The sequence below is a fragment of the Amborella trichopoda genome, chromosome 11 (assembly GCF_054954075.1).
Source record: "Amborella trichopoda isolate Santa Cruz 75 chromosome 11, AtrichopodaSantaCruz75HAP2 v2.0, whole genome shotgun sequence".
In the NCBI taxonomy this organism is placed as follows: Eukaryota; Viridiplantae; Streptophyta; class Magnoliopsida; order Amborellales; family Amborellaceae; genus Amborella; species Amborella trichopoda.
This window is the reverse complement of record NC_142346.1, coordinates 10,773,336-10,789,393: the sequence shown is the minus strand read 5'-3', so window position 1 is coordinate 10,789,393 and position 16,058 is coordinate 10,773,336. Positions and strand designations below refer to the sequence as shown.

The following is a 16,058-nucleotide window of genomic DNA, read 5'->3' as shown; positions in this document are numbered from 1 at the left end:
ACATTACTGATCTAGTTTGTTTGAACAAGCCATCATCCCTGAGTGTTAAAGAACTGTTCACCACCAAAGTTGTTTCTCCCTCTACCTCTGTAATTCGGATTACCTCTTTTGGGTACAATTTTTTTTTGTTTTCTAACAAAGGCCATATTCCAATTTAGATTTGAGTGTTCTTCAGAGACATGGGATGATTTCTAATCTCATGGCTTTGAAAAAGAGGTATAATTTCATAATATGCAGGAATCAAAGGCTTAAGCATAGTGGTAGCAAAACTCTCATATTTTGGACCAAGTCCATTTAAAAGCCAAAATGCCTTAGTTTCATCTAATACAAGTTTCTCATTAGCCAACAAATCATCACAAATACTTTTGAATTTGCATATGTATTCTGATAGTGAATTCCCTTTCTTGCAGGGTTGGAGTTGCTGGGTAAATTGGAACTCCCTAGCTTGAGAATTACCTGCATAGGTATTCTTCAGGCGTTTCCAAACTTATTCAGAAGTCTTGAGGCCAATAATAAGGCCGAGACACTCTTTTGATAATATCCATGTGATCCAGGCTTTAAGAAGCAGGTCAGACTTTAACCATGATTTGTAGTCTAAGTTTTCGATTTTACTTTTACCATCAAGAGATGAAATCTTATGACTTAGTGTAGGGCAATCACCATTAATAAATTCAAAAAGTTCCAGACTCTCAATGAGAGAGAGCATTTAAATTTGCCATAATACATAATTGTTATTATTACGTGTGAACTTAATAGACACAAAGTTTCCTAAAATAAGGGTGGAGGAATATGGATACTTAAACATTGAAGATTATAATATTCATTGGAGCAAAGAAATTTTTTTGCATAGGACATAATTTTTTTTTGCCAAGGGATGAAATTTGCAAATGCCAAGTTTTTGCAAGATGAAAAATTTGCAAATCAATTGAAATTTGCAAGGGAAGAATTTTTCGAGAAAGAAGGTGGAAGGGAGAGTTAGTGTTTGATTTTTAGAGAGAGCGGAGTGTGTGTGTGGAATGATGTTGTAGATGGTGTAAGAGGATAGAGAAAGTATTTTATGATATGGGTGTATGAAGTTGGGATGATATGGATGCTATCGAAGAGTGACATGAAGACAAAAACATGGAAATAAGTCTTTTAGAGAGACATGAAGACAATGCAAAAGTAACACAATGCACTAACCTTTTGAGATGAAAAAAACGTTACTGTTTCATATGATCTGCATCGGAATTTACCCACTATCGACTGTACTTTACGATTGCATAGCAAGCAACAATGGCTCTGATATCATGAAGACTTGAGAGAGAGAAACTTTTCAAGAAAATAATTGTCCCATACTAATCTTGTGGCGTTTTTTTTTGTTGTATTTATAATAATAATACAATGGTATATATTGTACTTTCTTATCTTCTTATATGCAATATACATTTTTCTATCTTGTTACTTTCTTATCTTTCTTATTTTGTTATAATTTTTGAATTTTGTTTCTATTAAGCCTGATCCTAAAAAATAGGGCCACAAAAGGTGGACTGATGCAGGGCCGGGGTTGTGCTAGGGCTATGACATGGTCAGTCTGGTTCGGCCCCTTCTGGCCTTTCTTTGTGTATGATTTTTTATTTTGTTATTGTTGAACTTTATTTAGCACAACCTGGCTTTGATAGGGCTATGGCCAAGACATGGCCAGCTTGGTTCTGCTTGGCCCGACCCTTATTTCTATGTCATTCTTATTTTGTTGTTGTTTAATTTTATTCAGCCCCACCCGGCCCTTATTTCTATATCATTTTTATTTCACTGCTGTTTAATTTTATTCAGCCTTGCCAGGTCCGACCTGACACTGATATGGCCAAGGCTAGACCTAGGCCAACCATCAGGGGAATAGGTCTAGCCTTGCCCGCCCTACATCTATGGAACATTCATGGATACTCTACGCGTGGCAATGGACCCGGACCCAATGCGGAACCCGAGGGGTAGACCTGATTCGGGTCTAGATATAGGTCTAAAAGTTGAATTCAGAGGGTCGGGTCGGGGTCCGGATCCGGTAATATTTTTTGAATTTCAATATATGAATATATTTAAATATAATTATATATATATAATTTTTGGGTCGGGTCTTGTCCGAGTCTGGGGCAGACCCGACCAGAGCCGTTGACACGCGTAATATTACTCATCGACGGTCAATTGCTTAACCCACATGTGGCATACTCGCAAAGTGCTTGGAACCCAAATGCTAACGAACTCTTTTTGAATATGGTACTCTGCAAGCTCTCATTATCAACTCAACCATGGGCCCAATTGGTTGCTTGCTTTTGAGCTGGTCCACGAGTGCCTCTCACACAATAACGATTTTGACCTTTAATCATTTCGAATATATATGATCAGTACAAACGCCGCTGGCCGCGATCATAAATGACATCCAATTTATACACGATTCACTTCATTTTATTGCTTTCATCAAGGGAAATGTTTATATAGAGCCAAGGCTCTAAACAATCACATTCGAGCCTTTTTAAAAAATTTCACCAGACAAGATTGTTTTGATGTTAAAAAAATCTTCAAATTGATCATCTCGACATCAAGATACACGGACATGAGAAAAAAATTAATTTCAAGTTTTGGAAAATGTATTTTGTAATGCATTTTTTGATCGTCAATTTTCAAAATTTTAAAGTTTTCATAGATCTGTCGATCTAAAACATTTTTTAAGCTTTAAACTTTATAAATAAAAATAAAAATATATTTTAAAGCTATCACAAAATTTTCAATATTGGAACCACATTTCTCGACGCTATTTAAAGGTAGGCTCTAATCTATACAAACCACACCCTTTCATCAATGCTTCTTCAACTTTGACTTCAATAATGACCTAAATAACCCCCAAGAGGGGCTGGAAAATGCCCTTATTAAATTCCAATTCTTTGCTTATAATGCTGTCGTTTTTATTCCAGCACAACGAAACTGTTGATTTTTGAACTTTGAGTCCCACTCACTACCATTAAATTTGAAGTTTGAGGGGCATGTGACTTCAGTTAGAATAAGTTGTGAACTTTTTTTTTACTTATATTGCCCCTATGTTATTTGAGCACCAAATCCTATTGAAGGGTATTTGTGACTTTAACTTTAAATTTTAAAAAATCGTACTTAATAAATTTTGAATTTCAAAATTTAAACATCCACTCACTCTCTTCCCTCTGACACGCATTCTATTTTTTCTCTCTCCTTACCGACCCCCATCTTTTCTCTCTTGCCCTCCCCAGCCCTCTCTCTTTTCATCAGAAAAAATGCCAAAATGTCAGGTTAAAAATGGAAGTGATCTTCTGCATATATTTTTTTCTTACAGATGGACACCTTAGTTTTTACCTCGAGAAAAGCCTAATTTTCACCTTCATGTGATCCCAGCTATGGAGATCTCCAATCACACGAGGTACGAATGCCACACTCAATGCCATTTCTTTTATTTTCCATTTGTTTTATTTTTGAGATTTTTTTCTCTAGAATTTACTCTGTTGATTCTTGGGATTTTTTTGTTGCTCTCCGATCACACCAGGTAGAATTTATTTTTTGAGATTTTTTTGTGATACAGTCACAATAACTGAACATGTGGTATATTTAATTATCAAAGCTTGAAAAACACTTACTCTCTCTAAAAGTTTCTTTTGGATCTCACCAAGAATGAGACAGGGCACACAATTTTCAGCTTGCTCCATCTCTCTCAACGAAAGGCTCTTAGTGTGGTACTTGTGCATTTATTTCTTGGATACGATTGATTCAATTTTTTAGAAAGATGGACCTTTTCTAAATTTATATGCCTTCTCTGTGAGCTCCAAAAGTAATTTTTAGAGAGAATAAGTGATCTTCAGGCTTTGGTAACCAAATATACCACAATTTTGATTCCAATTTTTCTTTGATTCCCAATATTCTTTAGAGTAAGTGTTCTTCAGAGTTCAAATGTTTGAAAATATGCCCCCAGCCATTTTTCATGTTTTGATTCCAGTTTTTCTTTGATTTTGTAATTCTTTTCATACTTAGAGGATAAAATTTTGGATCAAGTGAATGATTAATTGTTATTTTCAGTATAAGAATTATTGGATGATAGGAAAGGCCGGAGTAATAGTTTTGTTTATTTGATGATTTCTTATTCTTTTCATAGCTAAAGGATTAAATTCTATTGAGTAATGATTTTATTTGTTTGATCAATTCTCTACCTTGCTAGACTTGAAGAGTTAGGATCAAGAATTGGGTGATTCACAGCTTAGTCTACGTATTTTGAATGGGGAACTGTATGGGGCAGTGAGAGTAGAGCCTCTGGTTTAAAGTGTGGTGGTTAAGATATTTGGTTTCAAAGCCATAAAGTAGAAGGCACGAGAGCTTCTCGCTCATCTATTTTCAAGATGGACAGATGAAATAATTTACTGTCTTGTTTACTGTGTAAGCAATTATTTGACACACTTTTCAAAGATACAAGAAGAAATTATTTTATCTTTCCAATATTTGACATCTAGAAATGATGATGGAACCTATGAAGTGACACACTTTTCAAAGAAAGAAAAAGGGCGAAAATTTTCTTTGATGGTTGAAGATAATGTTATGAATTGCAGTTGTAAAGGGTTTGAGTTTACATGCATCATTTGCAGGCATTCTCTTCATGTTCTCTTCAAATAAAATTTTATTCAAATTCCAAACTGATATCCGCCAAAACGTTAGAGGCACTCTACTTCATTGATATCAGACATTAGCTCGAGCACATTAGCTGCCTATGTTGAGCATGTCCAAACTATACAATCATTAACATCAACAATTGGTACAAAAGGTGCAAGATTTGATGATTGTTACAAGTTCATTATGGAGCAATTTTCAAGAATTTTGGAACATGTTGAAGAAATAGAATGCATGAGGTCTCCTATGGTTGATGAAACATCTAATGCAAGTCTAGCAACTGAAGAGGATGAAAATAGACTTCATTGTGAAAGCATCCATGTAAAAAACCCTGTTCGGTCTATCACAAAAGGGCGGCCTCCTGGAAAAAGGTTAAAGTCCTATGTTGAAGTTGCTAAGAAACCTAGATATTGTAAAGTTCCTTCATGTGACCAAATTAGCCATGATTATAGGAATTGTCCATTAAGAAGAGGTTAATTTAGTAGGTAATCATTATATGTTAGAGAACACTATTCTTGGTGTAATGTTGACACAATTTTAGGGCTAGAAATGCTGCTTTGCATATGAGATTTTTGAGCATTTACATGTGACAACTTTGTATATGTAATTTTGGAGTTGTACATAATGATTATTGTAAGGTTGAAATGTGGATGCAAATGTAACGAATATATTTTTACTTGATTAAATGCTCCATCTTTAGCTAATTCACTAAATAGGATTTCAAGTAAAGCATCACTCTTTATTCCTTGTGAATGTATTGGGGCAGAGACCGCATTTTTCAATTTGATATTGAGGCAGGCACAGCAGGGCAGCAATGCTTAGGTTCTTTAAACTCACAGGATCATAAGGGCACAACAGGGCATTAATGCCATTCAAACATATATGTCACTTTTCTTTTTCTTTTGCTATTAAAATTAATAACCTGCCTGAACAACAAAGAAAATAATGTTTGATGCCAACAAGAAAGCAAAGAGAGTAACAAATATGCCATAGAAAGTGGACTTTGGATGTATAGGCTACCCATTTCTAAATAGGATTTCAAGCAAAGCATCATTCTTTGTTCCTTGTGAATGTGTTAGGGCAGGGACTGCATTTTCCAATTTGATATTGAGACATGCACAACAGGGCAGCAATGCTTAGGTTCTTTAAACTCACAGGATCATAAAGGCACAATAGGGCAGCAATACATTCAACCATATAAGTCACTTTTCTTTTTCTTTTGCTATTAAAATTAATAACCTGCCTGAACAACAAAGAAAAGAATATTTGATGCCAACAAAAAAAGCAAAGAGAGTAACAAATATGCCATAGAAAGTGGACTTTGGATGTATAGGCCACCCAGTTCTCCATGTATCATAAACAATAGAAGATAACATTCCTCTTATGTACCTATGGAAGATATTACAGAAAAAGAACACACACACACACATGTATCCCGGATGTCATTATTCTTTTCATTATCTACTCGGATCATCTTTTACATAGAAAGAAGACCAAGAAAGGTTCTATGAACAGTTAAAACCCATGCTCCTCAGATATACTTGGTGGATGTTTACATAAAACCTCCTTATACATAAAAAAAGAGTAAAAATATAACAAAATAAGAGAGAGACCTTTAAGTATGCAACATCTCTCTGCCCAAGCTCTTTCAACTATTGATTGAGCCGAAGCACCTCTGGGGACATGTGATAACCCTCTATGGGGCACCAACTCCTTTGTTTCTTTATGTCATTATTTGATAGTTTTTTGTTTTGAGTTAATTGGTTTCTTCATCAGATAAACCATCGTCTTCTCCATCGCTATCTCCATTAACAAATGTTCGAGTTTTTCCTGGATATTGAAGCGGACCTTGAGGAGAACCAGACAGTGAGGAAGCACTTTTGTTCACAAGTTAGTAGCCTTGTGAAGAAGAACCAAAAGCAGTAGAAGAAGTTTGGCTGTATAATTTATCATGGGGAACCCAAAGGTTGCTCAAGAGAAGTGCTTATGTCTTTTTCTCATCATTGGTTTGATGCTTAGCTTGAATCTGGGTTTGTCATAGTGACAACTCTCATATGGCTTGGATACCTTGATGACTCCATCGAGCATGCCAAGAAAACGACGGCATTGAGCATGCCCATAAAACCAAGCCTAACCAAGCTTCGCCGCATCTCATTTTCACATTCCAATCCCCTGTTTTTTCGTGCCCAACGCATAGAAGGAATCACATATAAAGAAAAAAATAAACTTTGTGCTTTGCGAACATTCCCTAATGCTTTCTTTATTGAACATGAATCCCAAATCTTGTATAGAACTTGGATATATAAGAATTTGAATGCTATATGAAACTTATGTTTTTTTTGGACCACTAAAACAAAATCTGGCTTTGTTATTCATAACACAAGCGGTTCTTCATCAACATTGTAGAAAGTAATTACCAAGAGAGCACAAGTTACATGAGATGAAATACATACATTTTGAGAGAAAAAAAGAGGCATAGAGAAAGGCGAGTATGGATGCCACATGCAGAAGTTTCACAAAGATTTCTCATAGACCACAACAATTCCTTATTTGAGTATCTCATTTTTTAGGATTAGTTGGAACCACGTCTTCAATAACACATACATCTGGCCTCTTTGAAATGAACCTTCTAACCACAAGCTTTGTTTATTTTCGTATGATCTAATTGCACCATACGAGCTTAACCTCTTTCAGACGAAGCTTCTAACCACAAGCTTTGTGTGCTTCCCAATGATCTCATCACAGTATACTAGCTCACCCGCATCCAGTCTCTTGGTCGTTCAAACCGTAAGACACAATGCATTTGAGTTTCATTTTAGTAGAACCTAGAATACTACAAATTAAGTTTATGAGTCTTCAAATTGATCATCTCGACAGCAAGATGCATCAATATGGAAAAAAAAAAAGGGATTTCAAGTTTTGAAAATAGTGTATTTTGTAATGCATTTTTGAAGAATTAATTTTCAATATTTTCAAGTGTTCATAGACCTATCGATCTACGCTATTTTTGAAGCTTTAAACTTTATCAACAAATATAAAAATATATTTTAAGGCTATCATAAATATTTTCAGTATTAAAACCACATTTCTCTAAATTAGTTCATCGTATGGTCACGATTGTCCAATAGTGTTTCATTTTTCATTTTTTTTTTTTTACAAATCAGAATGATTTAAAATTTAGAGAGTGTGTACATATTAGTGAGGTACACCTAATAAAAATATAAAAAAATAATTCGTTAAAATAAAAATGACCAAAATACCCCCACAATTTTTCAGGGTTGTTTTTGTCAATTTTTTTATGTAAAATATTTTTTTTATACTTTTTGTAGATTCACATATTTTTGAGTAATACACAATCCAAATTTCAGGTCATTTCTATTTGTAAAGAAAAAATGAAAAATAAAATACCGGACAATCGTGACCGTGCGATGAACTTTGGACGGTGATGAGGGTAAGCGAAATCAATGTTTATTTTTGCCTATAGGAGTTTTATAGTATATTCCATATATATAGAAAAATTTTATGTACACCCATATGCGTTTAGCTACAGTAAACACTCAATGGCCCAGATTAAATTTGGGCCGATCTGACAATCATGGTTGTCTGAGAGTATTTCAATTCTAAATTTTTTTCTCCAAATCAGAATGATCTGAAATTTGGAGCATGTGTACATCTTAGTGAGGTACACCAAATAAAAATACAAAAAAAATAATTTGAAAATAGAAATTGACTAAAATACCTTTGAAATTTTTGGGGGTATTTTGGTCAATTTATTTCATGTAAAATAATTTTTTTATATTTTTGGTAGATTCGCCTATTTTTGATGAACACACGCTCCAAATTTTCAATCATTCTGATTTCATAAAATATATGAAAAATGAAACACTACTAGACATCGTGATCGGCCCAGATTCGATTTGGGCCGTTCCGCGTTTACTGTAGCGGTATGCGAATTAGCGTACCGTAGCATCTTCCTATATATATATATATATATATATATATATATATATATATATATATATATATATAGAGAGAGAGAGAGAGAGAGAGAGAGAGAGGGGGGAAGATTATAGGGTAAGCCCACTAGTTCACAGAATACTATAAGCCCAATGGCGCAGATTGAATCTGGGTCGATCTGACAATCAAGAGTGTTTGAATTTGAAATTTTTTTCTATAAATCCAAATTATTTGAAATTTTAGGTGAATATTCTTCTCATCAATCCGCAACTAATAAAAATATAAAAACAATAATCCATAAAATTAACAATGACTAAAGTACCCCCAAAACTTTATGGGGGTATTTTGGTCATTTTTTCCTATAAACTATTTTTTAAAATATTTTTTGAATATTAAACTATTTTGTATCAACACACTTGTAAAATTTCAAGTAATTTAGATTTTTCGAAAAAAAATTAAAATTCAAGCACTATCCGACATCCGTGATAGTTAGATCGGCCTAGATTCAATTTAGACCATTGGGCTCATTTTTTCTTGTGAGCCCATTAGCTCACAGAAGCCTTTTCATATATATATATATATATATATATATAACTCTTTCCAACGCTTGTAGGTCAAAATGAGCAGTCATTTCGCCTACCCTCATCACAATCCAAACTTCATTGTACGATCACAGTTGTCCGGTAGTATTACAATTTTCATTTTTTTTCTACAAATCTAAATTACTTTAAATTTGGAGTGTGTGTACATCTTAGTGAGGCTCATCTAATAAAAATATGACAAAAATAATTCGCAAAATTTATAAGGGTATTTTCGTAAATTTTTATTTTATGAATTATGTTTTTCATATTTTTATCAAGTGCGCCACACTAAGATGTACACACGCTTCAAATTTGAGATCATTCCGATTAATAAAAATATTATCGGACAACTGTGACCGTGTGATAAATTTTTGATGGTAATGAGGATAGACAAAATCACTGTTCATTTTTACCGTTTTGTAGAATCGTCATATATATATATATATATATATATATATATATATATATATCGAGAGAGAGAGAGAGAAAGAGAGAGTAAATCCTATGAAACCCTCTCACACCCATGTGTATAGAACCCCGAAAGATCACCATTAAATTTGGCACAGATCTCCAGAAAAGTTATTACATGGGTGTGGGATTTGACTTTTCTAGAGATCTGTGTTAAATTTAATGGTAATCCTTTGGTGTCCTACACACATGGGTGTGGAAGGGTCTCATATGATCATTACTCAAATATATATATATATAGGAAAACACTACGCAACACCTATTGCGAAAATGAACAGTGATTTCGCCTACCCCCATCACCGTCCAAAGTTCATCGCGAGGTCACGATTGTCCGGTAGTTTTTCAGTTTTACATTTTTGTTTTATGAATCGGAATGGTCTAAAATTTGGAGCATGTATTCATAAAAAATAGGGAAAACTTCTAAAATTAAAAAAAAAAATATTTTACATGAAAAATATTGACCAAAATACCCTTAAAATATTTCAGGGGCATTTTAGTCAATTTATTTTTTATTTTTTATATTTTAATTAGATGCGCCTCAGTAGGATGTACATACCCTCTGAATTTTTTGTCATTCTGATTTGTAAAAAAAAAATGAAAAGTAAAATACTACCAGACAATCGTGACCGTCCGATGAAAAAATCAGTCGGTGTGGATAAAATGACTGCCACGGGCCTAATATGTTCATAGCGGTACCATCACGGACATGCTAGATCCATGACAATGAAAAATTTATGCTGAAGTATTACGGACATTGCGTCGTCCATTGTAGGTCCGTTCAAAAAACCGTCATGGATGTAGTAAGTCTGTGACGGGACAAAACACTATACATTTTCACCTATAGACGATTTGTTTTGATTATCTCCTAGCTATTTTTTAAACAAAAATTCATAAGACGAATGGTTATTTTTTGCTTTTTAAAAAGGATTTTGGGGAGGTAGTTTTAATCAGCTGCACCCAGTAAGAGAAAATATGCCCCTATTTGTTTTGTTTATACCAAGATTTAAACATTCAGAATCACTTGATATGGATCGGATTTTACACTACCCATTTTAGATCCTTTCAAATATTGGGATTCGCCAGATTCCTCTTCTAGATCAGCGATTTTTTAATTGCCGACTTCCGATTCTCATGTTTGTTTTAAGGGAAAAGTTTATATAGAGTTCGAGGCTCTAAACAATCAAATTTGAGCTTATCTCAATAATTTCACTAGAAAAGGTTATTTTGATATTCAAATATCTTCAAATTGATCATCTCGACATCAAGAAGCATGGACATGAGAAAAAAAATAGATTTCAAGTTTTGGAAATAGTATCTTTTGTAACACATTTTTGGACTGCCAATTTTCAAGATTTTCAAGTTTTCATATATCTGTCGATCTAAACTATTTTTGAAACCTTAAACTTTATAAATAAATATAAAAATATATTTTAAAGCTATCACAAAGATTTTTAATATTGAAACCACATTTCTTTAATATTGAAACCACATTTCAAGTTTTCATTTGACAGACTCTAATTTGATTGTTTATAGCCTAGGCTCTATACAAACTACACCCTTGTTTTAAACGTGCGCCGTATGTAATTTCTAAATTTTTTCAAAAGGAAGAAGGTAGGCTCAGGCTCTAATTTGATTGTTTAGAGCTTAGGCTCTATACAAGCCGCACCCTTGTTTTAAACGTGCGCCGTATGCAATTTCTAAATTTTTTTAAAAGGAAGGGCAGCGGCGGCCCACCCTACATGGGGATGGCCCCCCAAAAAGTTTCAAACAACGCATGCTAAGCAGGACCGGTAGTTGACGAATGGTGATGTGTGACCAAGCACCGAGGCCCTTTTTATCAGCCCAAACATTTTGAGAAATTTCATTTCTTTTAAATCCCCGATGTGGAACTTTCTTCACAAAACCGGACGAGACCACCTCTGCACGAATAAAAATTCATGTACACGACAAATTCACTTTGCTTTGATTGTTTTTTATTTTTATTCACGTACCCCTTAGAATTACCAAAAATATGGTTTTTGCTTTTGAAATTTTAGGCACCCAGAAAATGTGGAAAACTTGCTTGTAATTAGAGGTATTTAAAAGAGAAAAAAATTTATATAAGGTTGCAATCTTAAAATGTAGAACTACGGATGCACCTCAAAAATTCATTGAAAAATATTATTTTAATGCTGAAAAACCTTCTAATTGAGCATCTCGACATCGAGATGTATGATTATGAAAGAGAAAAGGAATTTGAGTCCCAAAAATAGTGTCTTACAAAACATTATCTAGGCCATCCATTTTAAAATTTTTCATATGTTTGTAGATCTACTTGATTTTAATCATTTTTGGCATTTTAAATTTTATAATTAGATATAAAAATATATTTTCAGTTAATCTTAAGAATAATTTACATCAAAATTATATGTTATGATCAAATTTGAAGGTGCGCCTTAATTGGATTGTTTAAGGTTGCAACCTTATGGAAACCACACCCTTTAAAAGATGACCTCTATTTTCTAAATTTATTGTTTCATTGACTACCAAAAATAAAATTTACGCTTTTGTTTAGTTTTACTTTATATTTTTTATTTGGATGGGGTTTTATGAGTGAAAAAGATGCAATTCAATAAAATAATTTAAAAAATAATATAATATAATATAATATATATATATATATATATATATATATATATATATATATATATATATATATATATATATATGCAAGATCCCTATATTTACAAGTTGTAATGGAGATTAAAAAAACAACTTGAGCTAGAGAGATCCATTTTATTGTTTTGAATATGAAATGGATGTAGAGTCAACAAATACTTAGGCATGAAATAGATTCTATTTTATTGTTTTTAATATGAAATGGATGTAGTAGTGTTTACAGTGCAGATCGAGACTATCTCCGAATGGGGATCGCTCAGATCTAAACCACAAACTGATTTTAAAAGTGAGTGATAGAGAATGGGGACAATCGAATTCTAATTTGAGATCAGATATACTCAGAAATGAGCAGATCTGTTCTCAAATAAGTGATAGAGCCAACGTTGACCCAAAAGCACAAAATACTACGTAAAATGCAATGAAACTAGTTACCAATCTAATAAAATCGACAAAAATGAAAAGAAATATTGGAAAGAGTAAAAATATACCAGACCGGACCAGTTGGCCCGGGCTCACGAGGCCTCGCCTGTATCAGGACTGACTGAGTTTATGTCGTGCATCCTCTTTGTTTCTCCTCACGTTTTGACCAGGCCATGGCTTGGTTGGATGGATTTTTTAATCTAAGGGCTACCTAAACCAAAGGTTTTCCTAGATCTAGGTTTTTCTCAGGTCTCACAATCTCAACATTGTCTCTGGGCACACAAGCTAATAAAGTCTAAAGAGTCTAACCTAAAATGATTTTGAAATGACATTTTTATAAGCTGAAAATCATCTAGAATGGGTAACAAACTATAACCAGAAGATTTTCCAGCTTGACTGCTGTTTTGGTGGTCCACCAAAATAATCCAGGTAAATTGAACTTGGCTAAAAATGATTCGGGAGGGGTTGGCATGCGGAAACTGTCAATTTGGGGCACTAAGAGCTAAGTGACACCAGTGGTGTCGCCCATACCAAATTTGCTCAAAATTGGTAGATTCTAGTCTGGGGTGATTTTGAAGTTGTCGGGATGCTGCCTGCCAAAAATCAATCGATTTGGGTCAGTCTGGGTTGTGGTGTTGCCCAAACCAAATCTGCCCAAAATCGGTAGATTCCTATATGAGTTGATTTTGGGTCGGGATGTTGTCTACTAAAAATCAATCAATTTGGGTCAGTCTAGGCTGGGCGACACCAGAACAAATCTACCCAAAATCACTAGATTCCAGTTCTGGGGGGATCTACGGGCTCTTGTGACGCTGCCTGCCAAAATTTGGGTGAAAACGAAATATTTTGGTATTTTTAATGATTTGTTTACTGAAACAGGATATTCTACAGGATTTTGGATCACAGGTCTGGCAATAAGGACTATAGTGGTCTATGGTTTGGGGGTTTACTAGGACAGTGTGGTCCTAAGGCTATGGTTTAGAAAACCATTGAATTTGCTAGTTTTCAAGATGGGGTGTCAACAGTTGTCCCTCTTTGACGCTTCCTGTCCTTCGAGACAGGTGAGTATCAGAGAGGATGACACTGCTGACATTTTAATTTATCTGATGTCACGTGATCAAAGGGCACACCAACTTTCTCTCCATGACAATGTACTCCCCACTCACCCACCTAGGCCATTTTCATCTTAGGGTTTTCAGCTTGAGATGATCCGGTGATTTTCGCAAGCTTGAAACTTGAGTTGGATTTTTTGTCCATGTCACTTAACTTCAGAGGTTTTTACTTTTAAATTCTTGAACCTAGCATTTTCTTTGATTTTCTTACGGTTTCCTAAGGTTTTACTTATTAAGAAAAGGGTTTACCTGGTCAATTATGAAGAAACAGATGAGGCGGCAACGCGATAGTCATCATATACGGGTGTCCAAGCTCCTTTGTTTTATAAGAAGTTCTAGAAATTTTGAAAATAGGGAGAGTTTTGAAATAGAACCAGGAGCTTTGGACTTATTACGATTTTAATAAAGAAATTAAGGTTTTTGAAAACACAAGACATATAGTGAATCATTTTGAAAAAAGAAAGATATTTTGAAAAACAAATTTTGAGTTAGCAGTTTTAGCTCCTGCAATCGTAGAGCTCTCTAAGCAGTTTAACGTCACGCAGCATTAGACAGACATCCGACCTTTTATATCATAGGGAGCTAAACATTTTCTGAATACACCTGACTTTTACATCATACAGGGTTAGACGGATGCACCTACCTTTTACGTCATGTGGGGCTAGACGTTTTTTTTAATACACCCAACATTTTATGTCATACGGGGCTAGACGTTTTCTGAATACACCCGACCTTTTACGTCATATGGGGTTAGACGGATACACCTGGCCTTTTACATCATATGGGGCTAGACGTTTTCGGAATTAAATTTTCGGTGCCAGTTTAGGCTCGTGCCACCAAGGAGCAGTTTCTTTTTTAATGTTTTTGAATGGAAATATTTTTTTGAAATTGGTTGGCAGTTTATGCTCATGCCATCGATGAGCATTTTCCTTTTGAATTTTTTGAATGAAAATATTTTTTTTAAAAAAAATTGGTTGGCAGTTTAGGCTCATGCCACCGAGGAGCACTATTTGAACTTTTTTAAAAAAATTAAAAAGGTTTTTCATTTGAAATTGGTTGGAAGTTTATGCTCATGCCACCAAGGAACATCTAAAAATTTTCAAAAATTAATTAAATGTCTAAAAACAATCTTTTTCATAAGAAAAATGCATAACAAAACCGACTTTTGTCCTCAGAAGGCTTCGGAATTGGAGCAGGGGCATTTTTTTCCAAACATTTTGGGTGACACCAGTAGTGTCACCCAGGCCATTGACCTCCAAAATCATATGACTTTGATTCCCAAGGTTGTTGGGGTTGCCTTATGCTTATTGTTTTGATTTTTTTTTTTTGGGGTTTTCTTTTGAAATTGGCTGGCAGTTTAGGTTCGTGCCATCGAGGAGCATCTGAAAAATTTTGAAAATTTCAATTAAATATATGAAAACCAACATTTTTTTTTAAACAAAAATGCATAACGAAACCAACTTTAGTCCCTAGAAGGCTCCAACGGTATTTTTGTCCAAAACGTTTTGGCGACCTAGTAGTGTCGCTCGAGCGACATGCCCTGTGCCGCCCAATTATTTCTTTTTTTAAATTTAATTTATTTTATTTTATTTTAATGGAAAAAAGTGGGGCTGGGGGTCACAAGCTGTGCCGCACGGGTGACACAGGCAGCATCGCCCAAAAAAAAAAAAAAAAAATTTAAGGGTAGGACAGATTGGTCGGACCTAATTTCTCGTCGACCCGGATATGGATGACCCAGTCGAAGGAATCCTCTCTCAAACAACCACTGCGCCCACGTGCGTATTTGCACATGTGCGTGGTACAGATAGGAATCAACAAAGAGAGGGATTTTAATCTACAAAGAAGGAATCGAGCACCTACCTTGCCATGTTAGGTTCGGGGGACACATCTGGGTGATTCACCTTCTTAGATCATCTTGAAAGCCCTTCTTATGTCCTTGCAGCACGGTATGAATTCGGCTCCCTCGCTTTCCTGCGCAACACTTGGATCCACACACTAAAAATGACATCCAGGGTATACTTTTTAGGGTCTCCTCCTATTGGTAATATGGTAAATTGAGAATCTAAACTAAGGGTTAGAGGGGTGATGGAAGTTCTTTACCACTCGAGTGTGACGAGACTTAGTGATTAGAGTAGTCAAAGAGTCAGAACTCTATGGATTACAAACTCAGGATGACTACATCTAAGTGAGCATGGGTAAGAGCATCAAT

General features: G+C 34.7%; 1 long non-coding RNA gene across 1 annotated transcript; it reads left to right on the top strand.

The window, feature by feature from the left end:
- The first annotated feature begins 3,171 nt into the window (after positions 1-3,171).
- On the top strand, positions 3,172-5,339 carry LOC110008116 (uncharacterized). The gene is made up of 2 exons (XR_002282646.2): positions 3,172-3,421; positions 4,211-5,339. It is a non-coding gene; the product is annotated as an uncharacterized LOC110008116 (long non-coding RNA).
- Positions 5,340-16,058: the final 10,719 nt, after the last annotated feature.